General features: G+C 39.3%; 1 protein-coding gene across 1 annotated transcript in view; it reads left to right on the plus strand.

Annotated features, from left to right (window-relative positions):
* LOC124155236 overlaps window positions 1-24,860 on the plus strand; it is a 553,184-nt gene that overhangs the window by 79,466 nt on the left and 448,858 nt on the right. The gene's annotated exons all lie outside the window — the stretch shown is intronic.

Genomic DNA, 24,860 nt, shown 5'->3' on the forward strand with positions numbered 1-24,860 from the left:
TTGCGCAGCTGTGTAAGAAGAATGCAAAAATCTATTTGTTTCAAATTAAAACACCTCAGGTGTGCTTTCGACAAAATTGTATCCGAAAGTGGCCTTAGGAATGAGAAAAGTAAGCCAATTATTCCATATTATGGTAAATAGTTATCGGCCTAATTGAATTTCTGCCAAAAGGACTGAAATGTTTACACAGCCCCTCGTATTCAATGTACATGAGTAATTATATCGGTTGATGGGTTTGAGCACTGAGCCTGAACTATACTTCACTGAATTTAATGGAATGGATTTTTATTCGTAACGCCTCATTGGTTTCCATTACTAAAGCATCTCTGATGAAATTCAATCTTCCGTGCTCATGGAAACGATTGCAAGTGAATTACTATCCATTGTCCGCAGGGTAGAGTAGCAAGGATATCGGACAATTGGCATGCCTCGCACACAGCCGTTTGATTTAAACTCGTTAATCTGGATACTCGCGGTGACATTCCTATCTCTATGGCCCTATCGAAACTTTAACTGTCTTTCTAAACTGCGAATTAGTTCGGTGATACCAACGCCTACCTCGATAACGGCGATTCAAGAGTTTCAGGTTGAAAATTCGCATTTACCGAAATGCCCAGCATACTTCAAGCCTCATGTAATTCTACCACCACACACTACGCATGAAGCATTCGGGAAATTATTTTCCGGAAAACGAATTTGAGTCAAGTTATCTGGATTCCGACCGACAGCGGATTTTATTCGAAGCTCTTTTCAGCACTTCAACGAACACAATTTTTCCATCGCAAGATGTGCTCTCAAAAGTGCACTCGAGCGAAAATATCATTCCTATAACTCTTCAAAGCACTCCAGTCTCCAATAAAAAGCACTTATTTTAATACCTGTACATATGAGCGCGATTAAATCATGAGAATGGTGATTTCTCCCCCTACCCTTATGGCCATTAAACATGTTCCGAGGGAACCATTCACAAATAAAAATATGAAACATATATTTTACACTTTTCCCACAAATGATTTACATTATTGCTAATGGACTTTCATTCCCGAGATATTTCAGCGGATTTTCTGAGAATACAACACCAGCAATGCACATTCAAACCCATAATTTAAAGTTTCATCATTTTTTTATTGGACACCTCTCGCTTCACTAAAATCTCATAAAATGTATATTCGAACTTTTTTCCGCGAAGTAAAAGTAAATTTACTGAATTCATCCGTCACTGGGCACGACTTTACTATAATTAATAGCAATAAAATTTATTACAGTGGGTTTGTTGAAAAGTAACTCTTTATCATTGCTGTTTCTATGTTGAACATGTTACAGGAATTTTAGTGCCAAAAAAATGAATACTGTGTCCTACCTAGGATATTCTTAAGCGTTCATCTGATCAGATATCAGGTAAACAATATGTACCTTAAAGCAAACCCATTAATTTTCTCATGTTTACCTCAATATCAGTTTTCATTCTACGATAAAATATTACCTTAGTGAACCTCCGTCATTAACATTATTTTTAATTGGAAACAGAAATGCATCAGTCTTCTCTTTAACTGCTCAAATATCATTGACGAGAAAGACTTAATGATATAACATCCAGCGCCCACAATTAAGTCAGCACCCACAACTCACCCATAGGTACAGCTGTAATAATCTGATATCACAGAATTACTCACGCAGCGGTCACTTAAGGGGATGTTATTGTATCACTACGCAACGCCATTCCAAGATCCTATATTCAACATTCTACCATGCAATGCATCGATGAACCTGTAACGTACAGCGAGGCTAAATTAACAAAATAGACTTGATTGTCAGGGCTTGATTTAAGGCTGTATTAAGCCATAAACTCTTCATGAAATAGACATCATCGTCCTTGACTAGTGTGTGCACAAAATAAATAGAGATTCCGTAGTACTTCGTTCTCGACTCTGCCCAGTAAGAAAGAACATTACTCCAACCTCGCCAAGTAGGTCTAATGCATAATTTGATATCCAGAAAAGGTATTTGTCCCCAGTCTTCACAAAATTCCAAGAATAGTTTCGCTTCCTTACATCAGAATTCTCCCTCGCGCGTGTAACGTAACTGCAGTAATTGAGTGAGAAAAACGTGTATTTTAAGATCCAGGTGAGAATATGTTTGTTCTTTACATATAAAACAAATGAGATTATATCATAATATCATAATAATATCCTGGCCGGTCACTTTTGAGACAAAATGAGGTTAAAAAATACACCAACGGATGAAATTCGCCATGAAAAAATACGGATCTCCGAATTGCCGGTCAGGTTTGTTAACCACTTACACCGCCAAGCTATTTCCTCAGAGAAAACTTCGGGATGGGTTTTACCGAACAATATGCTGACGGCGCAAGTCCACACTGTGGCACATGTGGCGAGGATCGTGCTTACTAAGCCATTGTCGGGGTGAAAAATTCTTATTTTGTCGCTGGTCTGCGACGACGAATTTCAAAGCACTGCAAGAGCAAGTGACTTTGTACGCAGCCACGCGTACGGGTGCAAAGCTATCCAAGCAATATATCAAAAAGATTAAAAAAGAGACGGCCCAGGAAATAATCGCTGTCAAATAGCTTTCCCGCTGGCGTGTAGATTTTCAAGAAATCAGGGTAAGGGGTTCGTTCGAGAGCATACACGCGTGCATCTATCCTAGGACCCTTCGGTCTCAGACTACCATAAGCTTCCAGTCTAATAGTCCCGGGAGAGAATATGTGCCCACAGTAAAGTCCAGCGTTAAATCATTACGCCACTATACCCTTACGTTAAAATGGAAGCCGATAATAACCAAACGTGGCTGAAATAAACTGCAAAATATATGCAAGTCCCTAGGGATTTGATTTAGAGCACTATCTGTCCATTCGCACTATAGATAAACATCTATCAATACAAAATAAAATAAAAATTGCACCCAAATGCTTCAAAAATACGAAACCCCTTTCTCTTCCGCCATAAACTCCTGGCATCTCGGCATTCACTCCGACACGCCCTAGCGGCGGCGTTAGGGACAGTTGCGTCGCTGCAGACGCATCCAGAGGGACACGCATTAAAATTCCGGGTCCGGAATAAAACATTAGCCCGTCGGTATACATTTTGAGTCGCGCAGGAACATCACGGACACCCAGAGAGATATGCTCCGAGTCGAGTTCCGGCTTTAGGTAGGTTATGTGCCCACGCTACACATCCTCGTCTCTCCCGCACTCCCCACGCAAAAAGTACCTCGGGAGGTAGGCACTGTGCGAGAGAGTTCTCTCTCGGGCTTTGTTTCCTTGGGAATCCTCGCTGCTAGGCAGTGGGGGAGGGGAGGGGGAGAGGGCGTGGGAATGAAATGGGAAGAGGGGAGGGGGAGAGAGAGAACGGAAGTCGTATCCATGGTTACGAAGGTCCTTATCGCACGAGCAGACGGGAGAGAGGAGCGGTGATGGCGCGTGTTCCGGAAAGGATCCTTTGGGCCCTCCCACGTCAACGGGTCCCACCGCAGAGCGCGGGGCATTATGGGAAGGGCACGGATGGATGGACCAGAGAGGGAGCCTGTCGAATGAGGAGGCAATCGAGACTTAAACACTGCGCGCAGCATAGCACGGTTTTGAAAGGGTTTTATGTCGAGGCAGGGGTTGTTACGTAGGTACATGGGGATCCATTGAGGAGTTGGAAGAACCCTACTAAGTAAGAGGTGGGCTGGGAATAGGGTGAACGAGAAAGGGAAAGAATGAATGGGACCGGAACACCGTCCGTAATTACGACCGCATAGCACACATTTTTCTTATGGATACGCATCCTTATATTTCATTTCAGAATGTTCAACATCCACAAAGGACAGCGTTTCTAAGGTTGCTTAGCAGACGCTCTTCTCCACTCAGTTCAATTAGCTGATATTTTCATTTAACGTGTATATTCCCTTCTAAATCCGTTATTGTATATTCAATATAAATCATTCAACACATTTTTTTGCCATTCTTCTCGTTTACTAGCCCTTAGGCAATTATTTACTTCAGATCCTGAATGTCTGTCCGATGGAAACTTAGCAAACATTTCTAGTTCCGAAGAAATACGTTTCTCACTATCGGCAAAATTATGAGTAACTAAGATTCCATATCACAAGCTAGACCCCATATCCCCATGACGAATATTAACAAGTATATTGAGTCATGAAAAGAAGTCGATAAGATATATGAGGGGTTAAGAAGCTAAGGGGTACAAGGGATTTTTTTCTAGTCAGAGTTAGGTACAGTTAACTGTTAAAAGAAATATACAAAAACATGGTTTCCAAGGGGCTCGAATGATTTTCTGCTCTGTACTTACATCGATTGGAATATAAAATGCACTGGTATATATCTAATTGATCTCCTTTGTTTTCTTTACGTTATTTCTGTACCTAACTCTGTTTAGAAAACAGAAATCACTTGTACCTCTTGGCTTCTCACCCACTCATATGTAAGAAAACATTTCTATTTTCGTAGTTGTTCATTTCACAAAATTCACTTACCAGTATCACTATAATTTAGTGAAAAAACATATTTATTCCCGATAAGAACAAAAATTGTTATTGAGGATCAAGTCCTGGAGCAAGTGTCGCACTTCCAGTACTTAGGATGCGACATAGCATATGACGAGGAAAAAGATATTATAAATAAGGTGAACACTTTCCAGAGAATATGTGGCACTATCAGAAGAACTCTAAAGAACAAAACAAGAAAAGAAACGCAAATAAAATTTTACAAAGTGATGGCAGTCCCTACTGTACTCTACGGATCAGAATGTTGGGTACCAAAAAAGAAGGAATTAAGGCAGATAGAATCGTCTGAAATGAAATTTTTAAGATCAGTAAAAGGCTGCACAATATTGGATAAAATAAGAAACACTCAAATAAGAGATGAACTGGGTGTCCAAGCAGTCACTGAAAAATTAAAAGACTACAAACATAGATGGAAAGAACATTTACTTCGAATGCCAAATGAGAGAATTCCAAAGCAAGCAATGGAATATCAACCATTTGGCAAGAGAAGTATAGGAAGACCAAGGAAAAGATGGTGATGTGGAGCCGGAACAGGCTTAGTAGCCTAATCCTGGAAGGAAGAAGAAGAAGACATATTTATGCAATAACTTGATAGTTAATAATATATTGATAAAATTGATAGTTTATAGAAAATGACATAGAGATGGAATCAAATGACAAAATAAATCTAGTATTAAATTGAAAATTATAAATCTTAATAACTAAAAATCTCCATCCGGAAATGTGCATTGGAATTAACTATTGCTGACAAAATGTTTTTCTTGAGAATATCTTGAAATAAATGGACAAAGAGAAATAACTATACTTCCGTTATTTCAGTCAACCTAAGGTGAAAATTTGGAATGGTTTTTGCAACTTAGGCAGATATTTTGATAACGCCCAGCTATAAAACCCATGTGCATCACATAACCACCGAAAAATTGACAAAAAAATTGTGACGCATGACTCCCCAGCCTGATTAGACTCGCAGAAAGTGCAGCATTTGCTACATTCCTTACCATTAGGAAAACTGAGAAAAGAAGTCCCGATGGGAAATGAATGTGGCGCATGATAAGGAAAGGAGGTTGATCGGAGAAATAAGCAGGGCAAAGCAAACAAGGGCCGGAACACCATGAAGTTTTACTGCTGATAAAGATAGTTATGGCTGGACTTGTGCATAGTCAGAGAAAAATGAAGGTGAAAAATTGGATGCGAGGCAAAATGTATGAAACTAAAAATTCGGTGAACATCTCGAAAAAAAAGTTTTGAGAAACCACCTTGGAGGAAAGTAACTGCTGGAGATCGGGTAAATGATAATTTTTGCCCGAAGGGCATGTCACTTTTTCCTTGAAAATCACGAAATAATGATTTCACATCCCAAATGGCACGCCAGAAATATTGCGCAATGCTAGTATACCGTGTGCTGTTCCAGCATTAGAAATGAGGGTTTGGAGTAGTGCCGTGTCTACAGAGCTGACTTACCAGGCCTCAAATCCCTGTGACGGCAGTCTCTAGAGTAGGTATGCTTTGAAGCGAGCACTTGGGAACAGCACTTCATCCGTCAGATGGGATGTTTAACCAAGGTCTTCATAAATAGCATGCAAATACGAGCGGTGGGCTTTTAGCCCCGAGTTTAAACTCCTATCCTTATAAAAACAAGTGTTTCAGGCTAGTCTTCGTGGATCTCTAGCACTTCTGTGATAAAAATTATACTTGAAACTCTTCTATGTCATCATTAATTATTAATTACAACGACTTACTTTTCAACGAGTACCTTCTTATGCACTGCGTTGAAAAGCAACACCATACATAAATCCTGGCCTTTCAGTTAGGTGTAAAAGCGGGTAACTTGGGAGAAGGAAATAAGCTTGGATTCTGAGCCTATGAAGACTCAGAATGTTTTTAACTAAGGAAAATAAAACAATATAAAAACACAGAGGCGAATATTGTTGATGATCGCGGCGCACGAAAAAAAATATAAACCTTTAAAAAGCAACAAAGTAGATCAGCATTAAAAATCTTAACTAATAAACTAGTCTTTGAAGTCAGAACGACGGCAGGTAATGTAAAATGGCACTCAAACATATATTTTCATACCAATTAACCATTTTTACGAGGCTATTTCAGATTGTTCGACAAATATTCTAGCATCTTTTCCTAATCCGTCTTCTTGCATTCTAAAACGGAACTATGAGAGAGATACGTCGCCGAACGGATCCGGTTAGGTAACTGCTTTACCACGGTCAATAAAGGATAATGATTTTAAAAATTGGCAATGGTCAAAACGCTCAGTTTTATTTTTAAAATATGTATTTTATTTCAAGTAAACGGAAGGTGTTCTAATCCCCCCCGCCACTGGCCTATTCAGGCAACTCGCGGGGTTATACGAAGATTCAGTACGTATCCTCCACGGTTCGAGACAATAACGTGGGACGGAAATTCTTGGGAGACGATAAAAAAATCAATTTGGCCAAAGCAGAGCAAAGGACAGCCAAGCAGGTCAATGATGAGTGATAGCGAACACAGGAGGTCATGAGGCCGAAAATTCAGGAACGAACTTTCGCTCAGAAACAAGGTCGAACGGAGCGCATGTCCGACCTTTAAAATACTCCGATCCTAAGTGTTGAAAAATAAGAACAACCTAATTTCTTCCAACCTCCTTATTCATCCCATGTTTAGGAGGCAATTTTCCATTCTCCATCATCATTATCACAACACGTTCGGAATTATGCTCAACCATGTTCAAACTCTCTCCAAGTCTCTCGCTGAACCCTTTTACTGAACCTGAAGCTCTTTTACTGAACCCTTGGATGTAAATGTGCAAAATTTACTTTCTCAAGCGGGTTTTATTGGGAGTAGGAGGGTGTTTTCGAACAATGAGAAAACATAGCATAAAATACAGGTGAAAATAATATAAGTTTCTGCTTCTACAAACAACATACTACTCCCAAAATTCAAACAAATGCGCTCCAAATTATTATGTTGTAAACAGGCTGGTTAGGGTAAACATGGTTTACTGGAACAGCTTCAAACGCGCCTGAGGCATGCCAAATATTTTGCTCCTGGTAAAAACGGTGACGCAGGCCAAAATTATAAATAACTCTAAGTATATACCTCAAAAAAGAAACAAATTAGAATGACAAGGAAAAGTTTCACAGTAATACTGTTAATAAGTGTTTTGAAGTCAGAGCGAAGGACAGTGCTGGAAAATGGCTTTCAGCAGTGGTGTCGTGGTGCCGGAACGCGTTAACTGCAATATTTAGAACTAGTTAAGAAAAGATATAATAGTGAAATGACACTTTTATCAATTTCTTTGCCTCAAAATTTCTTAGACATACGTTTGAACCCAAAAAAATTAAATATGTAGACGTATCTTGCAATGAAAAAAACACACAGAGTAATACTTCACTTTTAAAAAATGTAAGGAAAGTGCGTTCCGCACTGCTAATTTTGCAATGACACCATTGATTTCTAGTATATTTCATAATATGAAGTAACTACATAAGGAGATAACTTAAGACAATAGCTCATGAAGCCGAAAACTTATGCGCACACTTTCACTCTGCAACAAGGTCGAAAGGAACGCATGTCCGGCCATTTAAAAAGCACCGATTCCCAGCGATGAAAAAGTAGAGCAACCTCTCAACTCCCCTCCACCTCCTTTTACATCATTCCCCGACATTATCCTCATCACATCATGACCGGAATCACGCTACACCGTGTTCAAACTCGCTCTCTCCCTCCCTCGGAACTCTTTTTACGAGACCCACGGAAATAAAGGTGATCTTATTCCCGTCGAGTGGTCGTACTACATATCCCTACGATTCCACCCCATTACGAAAACTCTCTCCTCGCTCTCTCTCTCTCTCTCTCTCCTGGCCTATTTTTTTCCATCCAATGGAATGCGAGAGTGAGAGAGGGAAGGATTCCTGACCAATGCGTCTTTGTCCTTGGGTAGGTAGCTTTGGACGAGAAGGGTCCTTCCTCTCTTTCAGGGCCGCTCGCATTCCGCGAGACTCTTTCGCTTCCCGACGCGCGGCATGGGGTTTTGGAGAGAAGTACCCGACGATTAACTACTTCGCCGACCCCGCCTGGATTCTGAGAGGAAGGAATAAAAAGCGAAGAGAATCGCCGTCCAGTACATTCCATTTCTTTGAGCGTGTGCATTCCCCAGCTATTAGACCTTTTCTGCTCCAAGCTTATTGCCATCAATTCACGCGGCTCAAATTGCGAAATAATGCCAGAATGTGACATTCCTTCTCACAATTGTTGTTCCCTCCACTGAGATGGGAAGTCCAAATAATTCCATCATAATTCCATCATAATTCCAAAAGCGTAAAACTACACGCCATTGTAATGTAATCCGTTTTATAAATAAATGGATTTCGCATTCCAATATATTATATAATTCTGACCAAAAGCATGCTTTACGTTACTTCGTTGTGGAAATAATAATTATGAGAAAGTTACTGGCATTAATGTCGAAGGAGAAAATTTTACTATCAAAGAACAGCCCTTACACCGAAGCTACGAATGACGCAAGTGTACTGAATGAAAACATTTGGGAACATGGGGAATGGTTCAGCAACTTAGCATAACAGTATGCCACGGACAACAAAGGAAAATTTCAGTGATTGCTTAGCATCTTTCACACAGGTTGGTAGAGATTAAGACATTGGACGTTAGGGCACTGGTACTAGTGAGTGTTTGGAAAATTAATAATCACTGTTTTTCATTGCTATACGAGGTAAAATCTATTCTCCTTCAAGAGAAGAACAAGCATGTCTCAATGGAATTATTTTAATACTTCTACATTCACAGTTAAATGTGATAGCTACTAAGACATTGAAGTAACTAATATGGATAGGAAAGCTTAAGTGAGACATATATTTCATTATCTTCTTACCCTAAAAACGTTCTCTAGTAATTGACCGCACGATAAGAAAAAACACGATAAGATAACACCAAGGAATATATCAGTAAGATAATAAGGTAGAGAAGTATGACCTACGATTCTGCAACACAGTGCATTAATCAATTATTAAAATCGCAACATTAATCGGTGTGTAGCTATTTAGTTTTCACCATAACTAAGGGAGAAATTTATGGCAAACCTAGGAATAAATTACGTCCACACCTAGGGAATGGAAGTTTTCACCCACGAGTAGCTCGTTACGAGCTCTGTTTACTCTCCATGGGTCGGCTGGTAGGCTGATCGCTGGAATAGAGTTCGATTTTCCGCGTCATAGACTGACGGCCAACAAACATCCTCTCTCAAACGAGCAGTTGGACGAGTGGCGTTGAAGACTTCCTCGGACGTTTAAGCAAATTCTTTAAACACTCCGAGTATCGACTAGACTCCCAAGCGCTCCGTGACATTTCAGGGGTAGAAAAAAAAGAAGCAATGAAAATTGGATCGCACAGCATGCATCCGAGCGGGTACTGATGTGAACTAGAGGAACTACTGGTTCATCTTTTTTTTCAACTTCCCAACATAGTGCCGCGCTCCTCACGGACAAATTGAAACGATCAAAATTTTCTCCCCTCCCCCCACTAGTAATCACGTTTAATTTTTTGTGCCCCGCAGGGAAACGTCAAGCCACCCTGAAGGGACATTCTCACTTATAGGGTGCAGGAGCCGACTCAGCCACGGCGTGTGCGGGAGAAGGGAATCGCTCCGGGGGCACGAATGATTAAAATAGGGATTAAAAAAAAGAATAACGAAAAAAAAGAGAGAAGCGGAAAGCGCGCGCTGCGTGAGAGATGAATATTTTAGCCGCCGAGGACAACCCTGGCAACTCCCGCGTCCTCTCTTCGTCCGAACGTCGGATTTTTTCCTCTCTCTCTCTCTCTCTCTCTGCCTCTTCCATGGTCGGACAGACAGGAACGAGAAACACGGACAGCAGCGGCGGTACCTCCACTTACGACCACGCGTGTAGCACGCCCACTATCATGGACACGATTCTAACTGCATAGGCCGGCGCGACACACACTATATATGGAATGACTAAACTGCATTAACATCCGCGCCACTCGAGTTCTCGAGTCTCCCGCTCGTAATGATCGGCGCCTTTTATATTTTTTCCTCTTTCATTTGTTTATTTTATTTTTTTACTTTTTCGCTTTTCCGCGGGGAAATCCACAAACTTCCAGCCCGTCGTGTAATTTTTCCCTCCCCTCCCGAAGCGATGCGCTCGGCTCCCTCTCTCTAAAGCGACGGGAAACTTTGAAATTTAAGGATTGCACCCCGTCAGACCTATCAACCTGTTTCGACCTATTTCGGGAGTACTAAAAAAAAAGTGTCTCGAACAAAGCGAAAAAATTAGGGCAAATACCAAATGGCTGGGTGTTCCACGAGGTTGTTGTAAGTGGCGTTTTAGAGGAGCGTTACAGAGAAGGCGTGTTTAAATAGCAGAGATAATTAGGATCTCTAGTGCTCAACTTTAAAACTACAGAGTCGGACTCACTAAGTACCAGTATTCTCAGGCATATTTGTATTTTAAGACTAAAGAGGAGGTCCCATTACTATCCATGAGCTCACACTATGCTTAGGCAACTATGCTACCAGTTTTTCCGCCATTTCACCGTCTCAGTTTGCGCATTCATCACCATTAGTTCACTCGGGCAGTTTTCCCAACCTAATTTCCTCTCTAGCATGGCAACTTCATCATGGGCGATTAAAACAACTTTTAGTGCATAAACATATCTATGTGCACGCACGCAGATAATTCTGTCTGGACATTCAAAGTGGTCCGTCATTGGCAAGCAGTTTCCGCACTCTGAGTGTGGGTTTATCTCGGGAGGAGAAGAGATTCTCATATGCGTTGATGAGAGTTACTAAGCGACTCTGCAAACTGAGTCTTTCGTCCATGCATTCAGAGCGTGGCTTCCTTCTTTGCATAAATAAATACTAATGCAAGAGACACCTAATTCAGGACGGGCAAACTATAGTATCTCGAGGGATTGATATCACTTCCGATATTTTCCTTTAATTTATTAAATAAGACAGAAATTAAGTCAACATTTCCGTGTTAGTCTGACTAAGCCTTTAAAATTATGTTTTAAATTGATTTTTGCCCAAAATGATGATCTAGAAAAGCGTATTTCATTCATTATTCATCAAAAAGGAATTTCAGTAAGTAGCCACGCCAAGTTGTCGAAAAGCTAACATATTCTCTCAATGTGTACTCTGCAAAAATAAATGACGCATCCACATGGAAAATTAATCGAGTAATTAGTCCATACTCTCATCACTCTGTAGCCATTCAATACAGCAATAATAATTCAATACAATAATAATTCAATACACATACACCTACATCAGCCCAGGAATATAAGATAAGATCGAAAAAAGTAAAAATAATTATATTTCACCCTTATGGTTCTCGTTCGCTCAGCTATCAGGGAGAACGGAGACACTTTCACCACACACGGTTTCTCTTTGAAGCATTGGGTTGGAAAAAATTTTCCCAGTCTAACATTACGAACCACGCCGATTTTCATTACCCCGCGTCTTGAAAGGGTAAATAAGTAGCAAATAATCGATTGGTCCTTATGAATGGAGCTGCCATCAGAAAAACAATTCAGGAATATTATTTACCTGGAACCAAGTTTGTATCTTTATACTTTAGAAGGAAATTGCATATTTTATCATTTCAGTCGTAGCCATTATCGAAATAATACATTTTTCTCTTAAATTTCAGTTGCATATCTTAAACGAATAATAAATTTTGAAGGATAATAGTGGAACTTCAGGGTTCCAGAGTCGGTTTTCCTTGAACAACAGGTTTTCCCGTCACTGTGACGATGAAGGAAGTACCTAGAAAGAAAATGCACTTCTAAGTGGAAATTCTGAACCCAAACAGTTAAGTTACAATGTTTACACATATATGTTTTCATAATGTAGTAATTTCAATTGACTTCACATGATCTTCATGTTGATTTTCATCGCAAGGTAAAAATATAATTGTAAGGGGCTGAATATAACCCCTCGGCATATTAGTGATTAAAAAATTTCACTTTCGTGTGTAACTCTAAAATAATGGATGAAAAAACTAAAAAATTATCAAATAAAGTGTGGAGCGTGAACTAATATAAAATGACGTTTATATTTTTCAAAAGAGGCAAAAATTGAAAGAGATTAATTTTTAATCCCATTCCATTCGACAAATGTATCACGAAAACATAGCATTTAGCACATGATAATTCCTAAACTTGAGCTTATAGGCCGCTGAAAAAGAACTTCATTAAAGAAAATTCATGTTACATTTCTTAAATAAATGACGAGTAAGGTCCCCATTTCATGAGCATTCGGTGACAAAAGCGGCTTCTAATATCTCCGTAGAACAGGGACCCTGAATTACCTCTTTAACACGGAATAATTGGTGTGACAAAGCTACGTTTTCCTCAAATCCAAGCATGTTCCGAAATTCCTTCGCCCCTAAGGATTCCATGAGGCAACAAGAGAAAGAATGGACGGGCTGAAATTCGTCGGGCTACCACCGTTGATCCTAGGATTCAGCCTTTAGAGCCTGCTGCGGGATCAAGTTTTACTGTTTTGCATCAGCGAAAAACTCTTCTTGCAGCGAGGAAGATCAGAAACACTAAAAAGACGACGTGAAGCTTCACCGTGGAGCGGGCGAGAAGTGCGGATATTGGGTGCCAACAGAGAAAATAATAATTTATAAAAATATGATTACATAAAAATCCCCCAGAAGATTCTTGGCGACGGAGAACGACCGCCTATGCTGTCTTCCTTAGCCTTACTCCATCTTCACCCCTCCCCATACTCCGTGCATATAAACTCTTCCTCCCTAATCCTCGCGCCCTTAAAGCCAAGACAGGAGTGAGGAGGGGTGTAAAGTTGCATCTCGCGGATTATAATAGCTTGCACATTCCAGTCCCCCGGGTTTGTGGAAAGGGGAAGGGGGTTATACGTAGCATAGGGAGTGAGGAACGGAAATATCTTCCTATGCTTCCCCAATTCTCAGGGAGTTAAAAGCGTAAAGGGAAAAAAGATGATAGAGCAGGCGACGGAATAGAGTCTTAAACGCCACCCTCTTCCTCGGTAGATGAGAATGTAAGGAGAGGGAGATGGAGAGAAAGAGAAAGAGGTTAAAAAAGGATGAAAATATACTAAAGTGTGGAACATTGGAGGTAGGATGAATGGAAATTATCCAGGAGATGAGTGGTTTTATAGAGAGAGTCATCATTTGCCTGAAAATGACATTATATTAAGATACACTTTATATCACTTGTAAGAGATAGCGACCCTTGTATACTAATGAAGGCATTTAATGCAATATATTTTATGGAAGACTTCTAAAAACCTTAAGGGCAAAGTGCGGCCCCGAATGAGTTACATAGGACTGGTTATTAAGGGTATAAAAGAGAATAAGCACGTCTTTGTGAAAAAGTTAGTAGATAGGAGAGAGAAATAGAGAGCTGAGTCAAATCAACATGACTGTTGGCTTACGTTGATGTTGATACATGTTGTAGGCAAATGTGAAGGTGAAGGTAACCAGAAGATGAGTTCCCCTTGCTCTAGTTCAAGTATAAAAAAAAATACATTTTATTTAGCGCTTTATCATCGTGAATATAAATATGGTATGGGATATAGGCCACATATGAAAAATGACTTTTTATATGGAGGGAAATTTTCGTAATCCCAAAAGCGTTTCTCATCTTAACCCGCGGAAATAGGATATATTGAACAACACAGACGAACAAGTAAACAGGTTTTCGCCAAGACAGGAAGGAATCGAAGGAATTCCAAGGAATGCTGCGCGATTAGTCAAAAACTGCTTCGGGCGAACAGACAGCGTTACCCAGATGTTAAGTGAATTAGGCTGGGAGCTGATACAGACTCGGAGGCTGCGCGTTATGCTTAGATTGCTCCTACAATTGAGAAAAGATATCTTTAGGAGCGACACGGAGAACATCATCTTAGAGCTCCGGTATACTTCCATGTCCAACAGAAGAGATAAAATAAGAGAGATATTAAGCCGAACGGATAGATATGCGAATTCGTTTTTCCCCCAAACCATAAAGGACTTTAATAAGTGGTAGTCGTAATATTGTTTGAATATTTGCTTTTAATAAGTAGACTGCTGGTTTCCCAATACCCCCTGCCACACGCCCTCTTTAGGTGGCTTGCGGAGTAGTATGCAGATTTAGATAACCTTACCCTGGTTGTAGACTTCTCCACAAAAATATTTTTATCATGAGTCATTTTCCACTTTTACGAACCAAACCCAAAACTCCTCACTCCTCTTGCTGCTATTTCATGACCAATCTTTCACTTTTTACTCTATAAATACCGTCACATGATTTTGTACTGTGGAAATGGGTCTGAGTCGCCGAAACCCGAGTCAGCTGATATTTAGTGTGGATTTTTACCGCATAATTTAATTATTAAAATTAAAAATTAACTTAATTCCACGCCTGAAACGATCTCTTACGTTTATTTATGGTTTTTTTTAATTACTTCGAAGCAAAGTTAACGTGAAGAATGAATTCTGTGAAACCACCGTATTACACAGCGTTAGCTCTTTAGATTCATTATCCCTACCTACTCACAGTCATATCTCTGGCAACACTTATGTCGACATTGCCCATTGTGTGTAGACAATCAAGTAAGTTATCTGAGTACAGTGAAAGTTACTTTTTTTTAATTTGTAATAAATTTTATTCACCAATTTAAATTTTAAGAATTAGCTACTTTATAGAAAACTATGTAGGAGTTAAATAGCTGCAGCAGTTGTTATTTTAATTAACCTTAAATAAACTCTAATGAGGTATTTTCCCTTTATCTCAGCATTGTATATGTAAAAAACTATAGTTTCAATACAAAAATGGAGTAAGCGTACGGATTTACTGTACTCAAATTTACAGAAAATATATAGATATGCTAATAGACATTCAGAACTATCTACTAGGCATCTCACACATTCTTCAAGCAAAGTCAAATTGACCACCTTTCAATAAAGATCACAATCATATTCTTAAATGCCTTTAACTGAAGAAATATGAAATCAAGTTTCTTATTTAGGCATCAAGCTAAAATGGAAAGACCTTAAAATGTGCACGCTAAAGAGAACTATATGATCACATATCCCGATAGAGAATCATATAAAACAGGAAACAGACATTTTGAAAAAAACCCTTCCTACATAGAGGAATAAAGGAGTGGAACGACATACCTGAAGTTATTTTTAAGATCTTCCCTGCAAATGCGAAAATTTTTAGGAAGAAGTGTTCATCACTAATTGATTAATTACATAGTGGTTTAAGTGGGAGAGTGTAAAATTGGGTTAATTTGGTCAATGTTCATTTTTTAGTTGTATTATATTAGAATTAATGTATTTAATGGATTTTTTGGAATTGGTTTACTGGGACAATGTTAAATTCTTAGTAGTATGAGATTAGAACTAGTGTATTATTTTTACCATGGGTGTCTATTCTGTTTCTAAACTTTGTATTAGATAGATAGAAACTTTGTATGTACACATTTGTTATTCATGTACATCTAATGCTGCCACCAGGCAATAGTCTACTTGCAGCTATGTGCAATTATAATATGTTTAAACAATTTGAACTACACAGTCCAATATGATATGTGATGAGAAGTAAGGATTACTTTCCTAATGCTGTGAGTATATTAGACAATTATTAGCTATATTTTTTAAAATGCAACTATTACTAGTAAAAATACATGAGATGTAAATATTAACGGTAGCTGATACACTTTCACTCAGTCACCCTCCCCAGCTCTGTTCGATATCCTGTAGAAAGAGAGAGAGAGATTTAGCAACGATTAAGCGTGATTTAGGGGAAGAGGAGAAAGAGTGAAAAATAAAGCTCAGCAGCGCCAATTAGGAGGGATTACAAGCCTAGGCGAGTAGTTCGACGCGGCTTCCCTTTCACGCGTGACTCGCGTTGGTGGGACAGGTGGCAGGTATCCACAAAGGGCATCAACCTGATCGAAAGAGAGAGAGAACATGAGACTCAAAAAGATTCAGACCGGGGAGAGAGAGAAGAACCTAGGCCAGATATTCCGGTCGCATCATTAGCAGCGGATACTTGGAACGTAATTTCGCGGGGAGAGTGATTAACGAACCCCAGTCGCGTCTTTATTTAACTTGTAAAGTCGAGTAAGACGAGATTTTCTGGCACAAAGCACGTGCTCAGCGGGTGAACTTGAGGCTTGGAGAGTGAGAAAGACATGGTGGGGGATGAGAGGTACAAGGTGTGAACTGGACAGAGAGACAAGAAAAGATGAATTGGATGAGGAGGTCGAGACTGCCCGACTCCCATTCCTATCGTAGGAGGTCCCGTCAATGGTGTTGACCATTCATTTGAGAACCTTCTTAATGGAATTTTACACAAAGGTAAAGATTATGGTGCCCAGTGATATAAAATTGATAGAAAAGTTTTAAATTTACACGAATAAATAAACTCCAGGGAAGTAGCAGTCAACGGTGGCTGAGGAGACAAAAAATCGAATACCAAGTTTGGCTTAAGTTAGCAAAAATAATAGCTTTGCTTTCTACAATTTAACCTTTAATCGTCGACTATTTCCAATAGAATGAATGATTTTCAAGACTAGTGATATTGGTGGACGGTATCCACAAAAGGGCATCAACCTAATGGAGATTAATGTTTCACCACTGCTGAAAATGAGAGAAAAGTTGTTATTCTCCTAACTTGAAATGGAATTCTACAATGTTAATGCCTCACCAATTCAGCGCATCAAGGTTTGCTCCGTGATAATTTCCTCACTAAAAAAAAGCTGCACTCCGGGAGTGCCGACAGACGTGAAAACTTGAAATAACGTGAGCATTTTTTAATGTAAGGAATAATTTCTAATGTTCATATTTCTGCATTATATAATCGTGAACACTTCACCTTTGTTAATTAATTTTATGTTACAACATCCGAATGAGCTACTCAAATTGAACCTATTATAAGAAATTGAATTATATTGTTCCAACCTTCACTATTCTTTTATCGAGTACACACTCCTGCACGAGTATGGACTGTTGACGGTGACGGTGATGAGAGTCTAATGGTTTATACCCCTCCGCAAGTATTGTGTATATAGCGAGTATACTGTTTATATGCAGAATATAAACAATTATACATGTATGTAGTAGCGGTGACAGTGACGCGAGTCCAATGTTTTTTACCCATCTACAAAAGTGCTCAACGCGACATAAGAAGTTTTCACGTTAAAAAGCTCAGAAATTAAGGTGAGTTATTAAACGCTTCAGATATTATGAAGTTGCTTCATATCATAACGTCGATTGATTGATATCAAAGACATTGGATTCCTCTTCTATTCATTCTACTCGTTCCTATACCGTAGTAAATATAAGTACCACATCGAAAGAGTTGATTAGCCTGAGTTCAAAGATAGCTACATTAAACGAGGTTGAACAGGAAATATCTATTTGGATTTTCATAAATTCCCACTTATCGTAATGTAGGTCGTGTCGGCAGGTCACCAATGCAAGACGGCAAGTCTTGCATTGGTGACCTGCAATAATGAGAGCGATTACGTGGCGGGGAAATATTGGTAGTATTAAAGAAATCAATCCAATAAATAGTAACATGAGGTGTTGCGATGGCGAGGAATAATTCCGAAGAAGAGTAAAGTATTTCTCCATCGAGTTCATTCGGAGTAAAGCCTAGGAATATCTTATGAACTGTCGTGAATTCCAACGGAATTAATGCAAATTGGTATATTCACGATAGTGCGGAAAGCTCCCACTGCGGATTAGGGCTTATTGCTTCAGTCCCTCTATTTTAATTCTAACAACGTTTGAATCTTCCGCGGTAAATAACTCTTTAATTATTCGACGATGTCGTGCAGATGAAACTAGTTAGCTCTTGACCATGCTCATGACTGTTCCCCGCATCAAAGAAATCAGGGTAAATCCATAGTTTCGGGGCGTATCACAGCTCTACGGCAGTGACCGGTCAACGCCTGGCGCAAAGTTACAAGCAGTTAGGAGAGAGGAGGAGGTAGGGTAATGCGATACTCATGAGGTAGCTGACCCCGCGGGGGATTAGTATGTGAGAGGAGGAGAGCAGAAATGAAAAAGTGATCCAACGAGAGAGAGTTGTGAGGAGTGCCGAATGACGGAGAGACCGCACCCGGGTGCGGCTTGCACATGAAACGACCACCTTCTTATCCAGTGCATTTACCCTCCTCATTCCACTCTCCCACATCTTCCATCAGACATCCTCTTATTGTTTCTCAGTGAACGGAAGACTACTTTCGTCCAAAAAACGTGAAAAGGGTAACTTGGTTTGGAGTATCGATGTTGCTTTCATCCCGTCTATTATCAGGCAATAAAAACGTTCATCTATTTTCTAAAATTAAGGTAAACAAGAATCATATTTGTTAGCAATGAAAAATTATGATATTAACATTTTAAAATACTCGATCTTTAATTTCTTTCCCAAAAATGTTTTGAAACTAATTTGAGCGAGTGCCGGGAAATCTGGGAAATGTATCATTAGAGGACTAGCAACCTTGCTTTCCCCAAGAAAAAATTTGGGCAAAGCTTTAATTCCCATTTTTCACATGCCTAACGTCAATGTCTCTCCTTTTATTATCCGCAGTTATATGATTTCCAGAAAAAGCTATCAGTTTTGTTTTCAAGAAGGTATTCCTAAATTGTTGTATTGTAATTCCCTTGTATTCCTAAATTCTTTCTGAGGCTAATTTTGCAAGATACCTGTAAATAAATTCTAACAACAAAGAGATTGTGGAATAATTTCACATTTTTCTCTATTTTTACCCACATAATTGTATTATAACTACTGACAGAGTTTTCATAATTATAGCGTAGATTCAGCCCAGAGGAAGAAGATATAGGTTATGAAACAGAATAAAAAATTCAATATTTCCAAAGTATTGGGGGAAAAACAGAAAAAATACGAAGAGGATAAGACTAGTGACAGGAGCAAAGGTGTATACTCACTGTTGACGCTTAACGCTACTGTTCCGAAGAGAGAACCTATATTTTCAGCAACATCACAATCCGTCACGATTTTATTATCTAATCAAAATGACCATCGGGCTTTATTACAGAAGATCTAACTAGAATGAACAAGTACTTCAATTGAATGAATGGCATATGAAACTTAGCACATTTTTGGACAGAAAGACATAATGTTTGACCTAGTGTCTGAATAGTTACCGTGAAAAAATTAGCCTGAATGGACTCGTTGAATGAATTCGATCATTTGCCACAATTTTGGATGGTACCATTATGCCGCTGAAGAAGAAGAAAGACAAATTGAGAAACGGGGAGATCGTTAACGCCACGGCAGACGAGAAGAGGGATGTTGAACGCAAAAGGAACGGTCTATAATCTATCTGCGGCCCCAAGCGAACGAAATGAGATGGCGGCTGCAGCGGCAGCGACGCGGGAGAAAAGCGATCTGGGGTTACTAGGCACCGCGCCGGAACAATACGACACTATTTGTTGACCATCAGAGGAGGCAGTGGCGACAAAGACAAGTAGGGAGAGAGGCGCACGGGGAAGGCTCGGATGCTGTGCGCCCTTTCATCGGCGCCTCCCTGACCCCCGCACAGAGGCGCCACCCTACCCATAATGACCCAAGTCTCTTTCAACCCGCGGGAACAACGGGCAGAATCGCGATTAGGTTTCGCGCGAAAGCGATGGGGGAGTGGTTGCGCGAAAAAGGAGAGAGAGGAGAGAGATAAATACGATAGGCATAGGGGGTTGTGGGAAGGGCGAGGGAGGAGGACAAGTGGCCACTGAGACACGAGAGGAGGGAGGGTGGAGTTGTCTGATTGAATGGGGAGGGGGATTATGCCGCGGGTTTACAAGTGGCGGAATCGGGTGAAGAGTAGTTAAGGGCTATTGTTAAGGGGGGGAGGCGGGCATGACCGAGGGACAGGTCAGCCTGATGGCGGCGCGTGAGTAAATGTATGCGTGAGTGGGGTGTTCGGTGCGGCGAGGAGACAAAGAGGAGGCCGGAGGATTGAAGGCTTGCTGTGGACGAAACGTGGGACAAGTGAACGGCAAAGACGAGAGGTGATGAGGAGGACATTGGTGCGAGACAACTATTATACTGGTGAGACAAGGCAATGTCGAACCGCAAATGGGGTTGAATTCAGTGACAAGCCTCTTCACGGAGGTCTTTCAAGTACCCGAATGAGATCGAATGTTGACGAGGTCACTTTGTGGAAGTTCATTGTACTAAGATACAAATACATGTAGGAGTTTTCAACACTATTTAATATTTAATAGAGTGGAAAATTATAAATGGTGTCTGTATTTTATCCTATATTATCTTTCGAGCTGATGTTTCACATTTTCACAATTCTTCACATTGGAGTTATTTTCACACATTTCGTGGAATAAATTCTAACTATTTCATTAGTTTTTTTATTTAGCTATTTATTAGGTATTTATTTCAGTCTTTATACAATATTTATAATTTTTCATAATTAATTTTACCATGCTAAATGGTGAACAAAATACGAACAAAAATTGAGTTTTAATCTAGAATTAAAATTTTCAGTAATTTTAACGCATATTGAAAGTGAATACAGGGAAAGGATGATCTTGAATTTGTTAAAAAGGACAAGTTATCGAGGATGCGACATGGAATAGATCCATAAATATTTAAAGAGAACACACGTAAACATTGAAAGATTAGCTGATAAGACATATGAGAGGAGTCTGCGTCAAAAATGTCATAGGATTGATGGCCTAAAGGATATCCTGTCCGTGCATTACTCTTTTAATTCTTATTGCCCACAAGGAGATGAGCGAAATGCAGATATCTAGATTTTCTATAATACTGGCGTTTAAGCGCCATCGACATTTCTATTTTTTTTATTTTTGTCATTTCTATTTTCGTCATCACCTTAATCTTTATTATAACCATAAACTCTTCTACTCCCTCAGGCCTGCTTTACGCGACGCTTGGGTGGATAATTGAGGTTCAGGCTTACCCCAAAATAAGCCATTGGCTTGTGAATACTGAACAATAAACCCTGAATACTGTGATAATTTAGACAAACCCTCTAATTTGGTCGCTCGCAATCTCCATGAATTCCAAGAATGTTTCACTCACTGGATATATTCCTATGCTACATCTGTTCCCTAATAGAGGTCCAAGATCGCAGTATATATTCCAATATTGCAATTTGAAATATTAAAATAACTAAATGTAAAATAAATTAAAAACAATGGCTACGTAATGAAAATAAAGACTTAAATGATATCACTTAAAAATTATCTCCATTTTATGCTATTGTGGGACTAGGTTCCTTGACTAGTGACATAATTGAGGGAGACAACCAAACCCAAAAAAGATTTGGAGAGACTGTTCTCTCCAAATAGACTGTTGGGTAGACTTCAGTGAACGGCTGCTGTTTAGTGAACTGAACAGCAAATGACTTTTTGACACCTTTTTCCGATTTTCATACGTTTCTTACAGCATGAATAGCCTATTGGCTCAAAACCAGTTATATTCAATAAGGAACTTTCTTTACTCATTCAGACTAACTGCATTTTTTTAAACGTTTCACTTAGTATTCGCAACTTTATACGAGGAATAAGGAAAAACATGGTTTTTCGGAACTCTGCTGGGAAATGGAGGTTAGATTCATCATTATGCAGAGAAGAAAGGATACTGTACTCGGAAGAGCTCAAGATATGAGGTACACTCGGACAGAAAACACAACAAGCGTGTTACCAGCGCACGAGCTCGCCCAATCCCATATATAATGGGCTCGTTAAATGTGTTACAACAGAATGGAAAGCACAAAGGAAGGTCTAATAGAAGGGCCAAGTGTTATAGCATAATAGTATGCATATATATTGTTGTTCATTTATGGACAGTAAGGATTATTTTTAACAATTATTTGATTATTTAACAAGAAACAATCAGAAAAAATGGACTTATTGAGAGAAGGCGATTTTTTGCAGTGAACATCATACTTATAGCAGTTCATTTTAAAAGAGAACTTTTTTATGCAGTTGAAATACTGTTATTGGATCGGTTGCCATTACCCAGCTCTATGCATAGGCTATGAATGTAATGCGTGGCGATAAGAATTAGCGAAATCTTTCACGAAATCCGGCCAACCGATTTGCACTTACACATATATAATATACAGTTCAGCATATTATGTCTCTGAATCCTCTACGTACTTATTAGGATCATTGTTGCTCCAAGTTTTGCACGAATGTTTAAGAACCTAGAATACAAGAGATTTCGATAGGTAAAGTATGCTAGCCCATTTTGTCGCCATGACACCAAAATATAAGCAGCTTATATTTTTAGTTAAATTTAAATTTCTAATTTCAAATTGAATATATCAGCTATAATTCCAGTAGAAAATGTTTTGCTCGAAAAAATTTAAAACGGAGGCTCTAAAAAATTCACGCCTACCTGTATAATTTATACAATATTTGGAATATATCGCTACTAACCAAAGGGTAAAACTATGTAGAATCGTGAATTTAAAATGTATTTAGCCATTAAAATTAAGAAGACGAACTTTTTGGTTTCACATTAATATTTATTCACAAATTTACGACCATGGTTTCAACGTTAGACGTCATCATCAGGTGAACTCTACAGAGGTCCATCACATCCTTTAATACCAGGATGTGATTGACCTCTGTAGAGTTCACCTGATGATGACGTCTAACGTTGAAACCATGGTCGTAAATTTGTGAATAAATATTAATGTGAAACCAAAAAGTTCGTCTTCTTAATTTTAATAATGAATCGCTTTCACCAAGTTACGCCTCAAACAATCAACGTATTTAGCCAGTTGAAGTAAATATCTTCAGGCAGTAAACATGCTCTGACAATATTTGTGGCACTAGGGAGAAATAGCGTGAGGGTTGCGCGGCAGGTGAGATACATAAACTCCCATCTTCAAACGCATGGAGCGACACCTGAGGTAAAGGTTAAGCGGGGACTGCGACGCGAGGATAAGGAGTTATTTGAGAATAAATTGAAAACCCAAGAGCTTTGGTAAACCGCGATCATCTTTAGAGCGTGAAGTTCCGTCTGAGGATTATGAACATATTATCATCGACTCAGAAAAGGCACTGATCTTTTTGGAGAATATGTGCCAAATGCATGCAGATTGAAAATCACTATGCAAACGAATAAATTGCATCAAAATGAACTATCCTATAACTACAAAGACTTTGCTCCTCATAGAAAGAGACGCGATTCCCTAAAGGCGCAATCATGGAGATAGCATCGTCTATGAAAAGAATATTTTAAGCATAGGAGACCTTATTAAATGAAGGAAATCGAGGCCACAAGAGCGGGACGTCACCTGCATAGCCCGTGACCTGTGAATGATTGGAAAACTTCAAACACGCCCTCTACCTCTTTTTTTAGAGAGCACGAGGAAGGTAGATGAACCTAATTTTCCCTAATGGCAATAATATAACGTAAAAAAACCTATTTAACAACTAACTAGGAAAAAATCAATCTCGCTGAGAGAAAATAATATAAATAATTTTAATAATCTAAGTAACAGAAATACACACTTGAGATTATAGTGAGCTATGACTTCCAGATTAAATATCAATACCTAATTCTGTGATTGATATTTTTTCCATGCGAAGTCTGAACAGCAATTGGCAAGAGCTGTTAGACTGCAGCAAAAGCTGCGAGATAAAATGGCAAATCCTTTTCAATAACACCGCGGGATAAAAACATTCAAGCACCGTAAAACTTATCTATCTTTAGCGTGCTGCTTCCGAGTCTGGTCACGTAGAAGGGGAGGCGATAAGCAGCGTATGGGATATCCTTCAAGGCCAGGCAGAGAGCGATTCGAGAGAAACGATTTCCTGATGAATATTCGTTCGCCGACCGAGGGAGGGAATTGTGGAATTGAGCCTCCCATCTAGGTTAACAACTAATTAGTTAGAAATGGGTCATTCTGTAGCTCACATAAAAAAATTTTAAAAATTGATCCCGTTCCTTGCGGTGTAAGTGATAAGGTTTCATCACTTAATTCCCGAGCGGTGAAGACAGATACCAGCCTTTTTAAAGGAGAAATTTAGCTTAACTAAGCGCTAGATTTACGGAAAAATTAATCAGTGCCTTCCAATGAGTTTTAAAAATTTGGTTGGTACAATCAGGTGAAGTATTCATTTGCACATGAAGAAGGCGCGATACCACTAAAGCTCATACTATCAACCATTTTAACCAAGATAAGAAAACTAATTCAGCATGATAAACAGAAGAGGTAAGAATTTCGGTTCATTTGGTGGATTCGGTTCATGGGATTTGATAGGTGGCAATGAATCGGTTCTTAAAATCGTTCATAA

Source organism: Ischnura elegans, chromosome 3 (assembly GCF_921293095.1).
Source record: "Ischnura elegans chromosome 3, ioIscEleg1.1, whole genome shotgun sequence".
NCBI classification, from domain to species: Eukaryota; Metazoa; Arthropoda; class Insecta; order Odonata; family Coenagrionidae; genus Ischnura; species Ischnura elegans.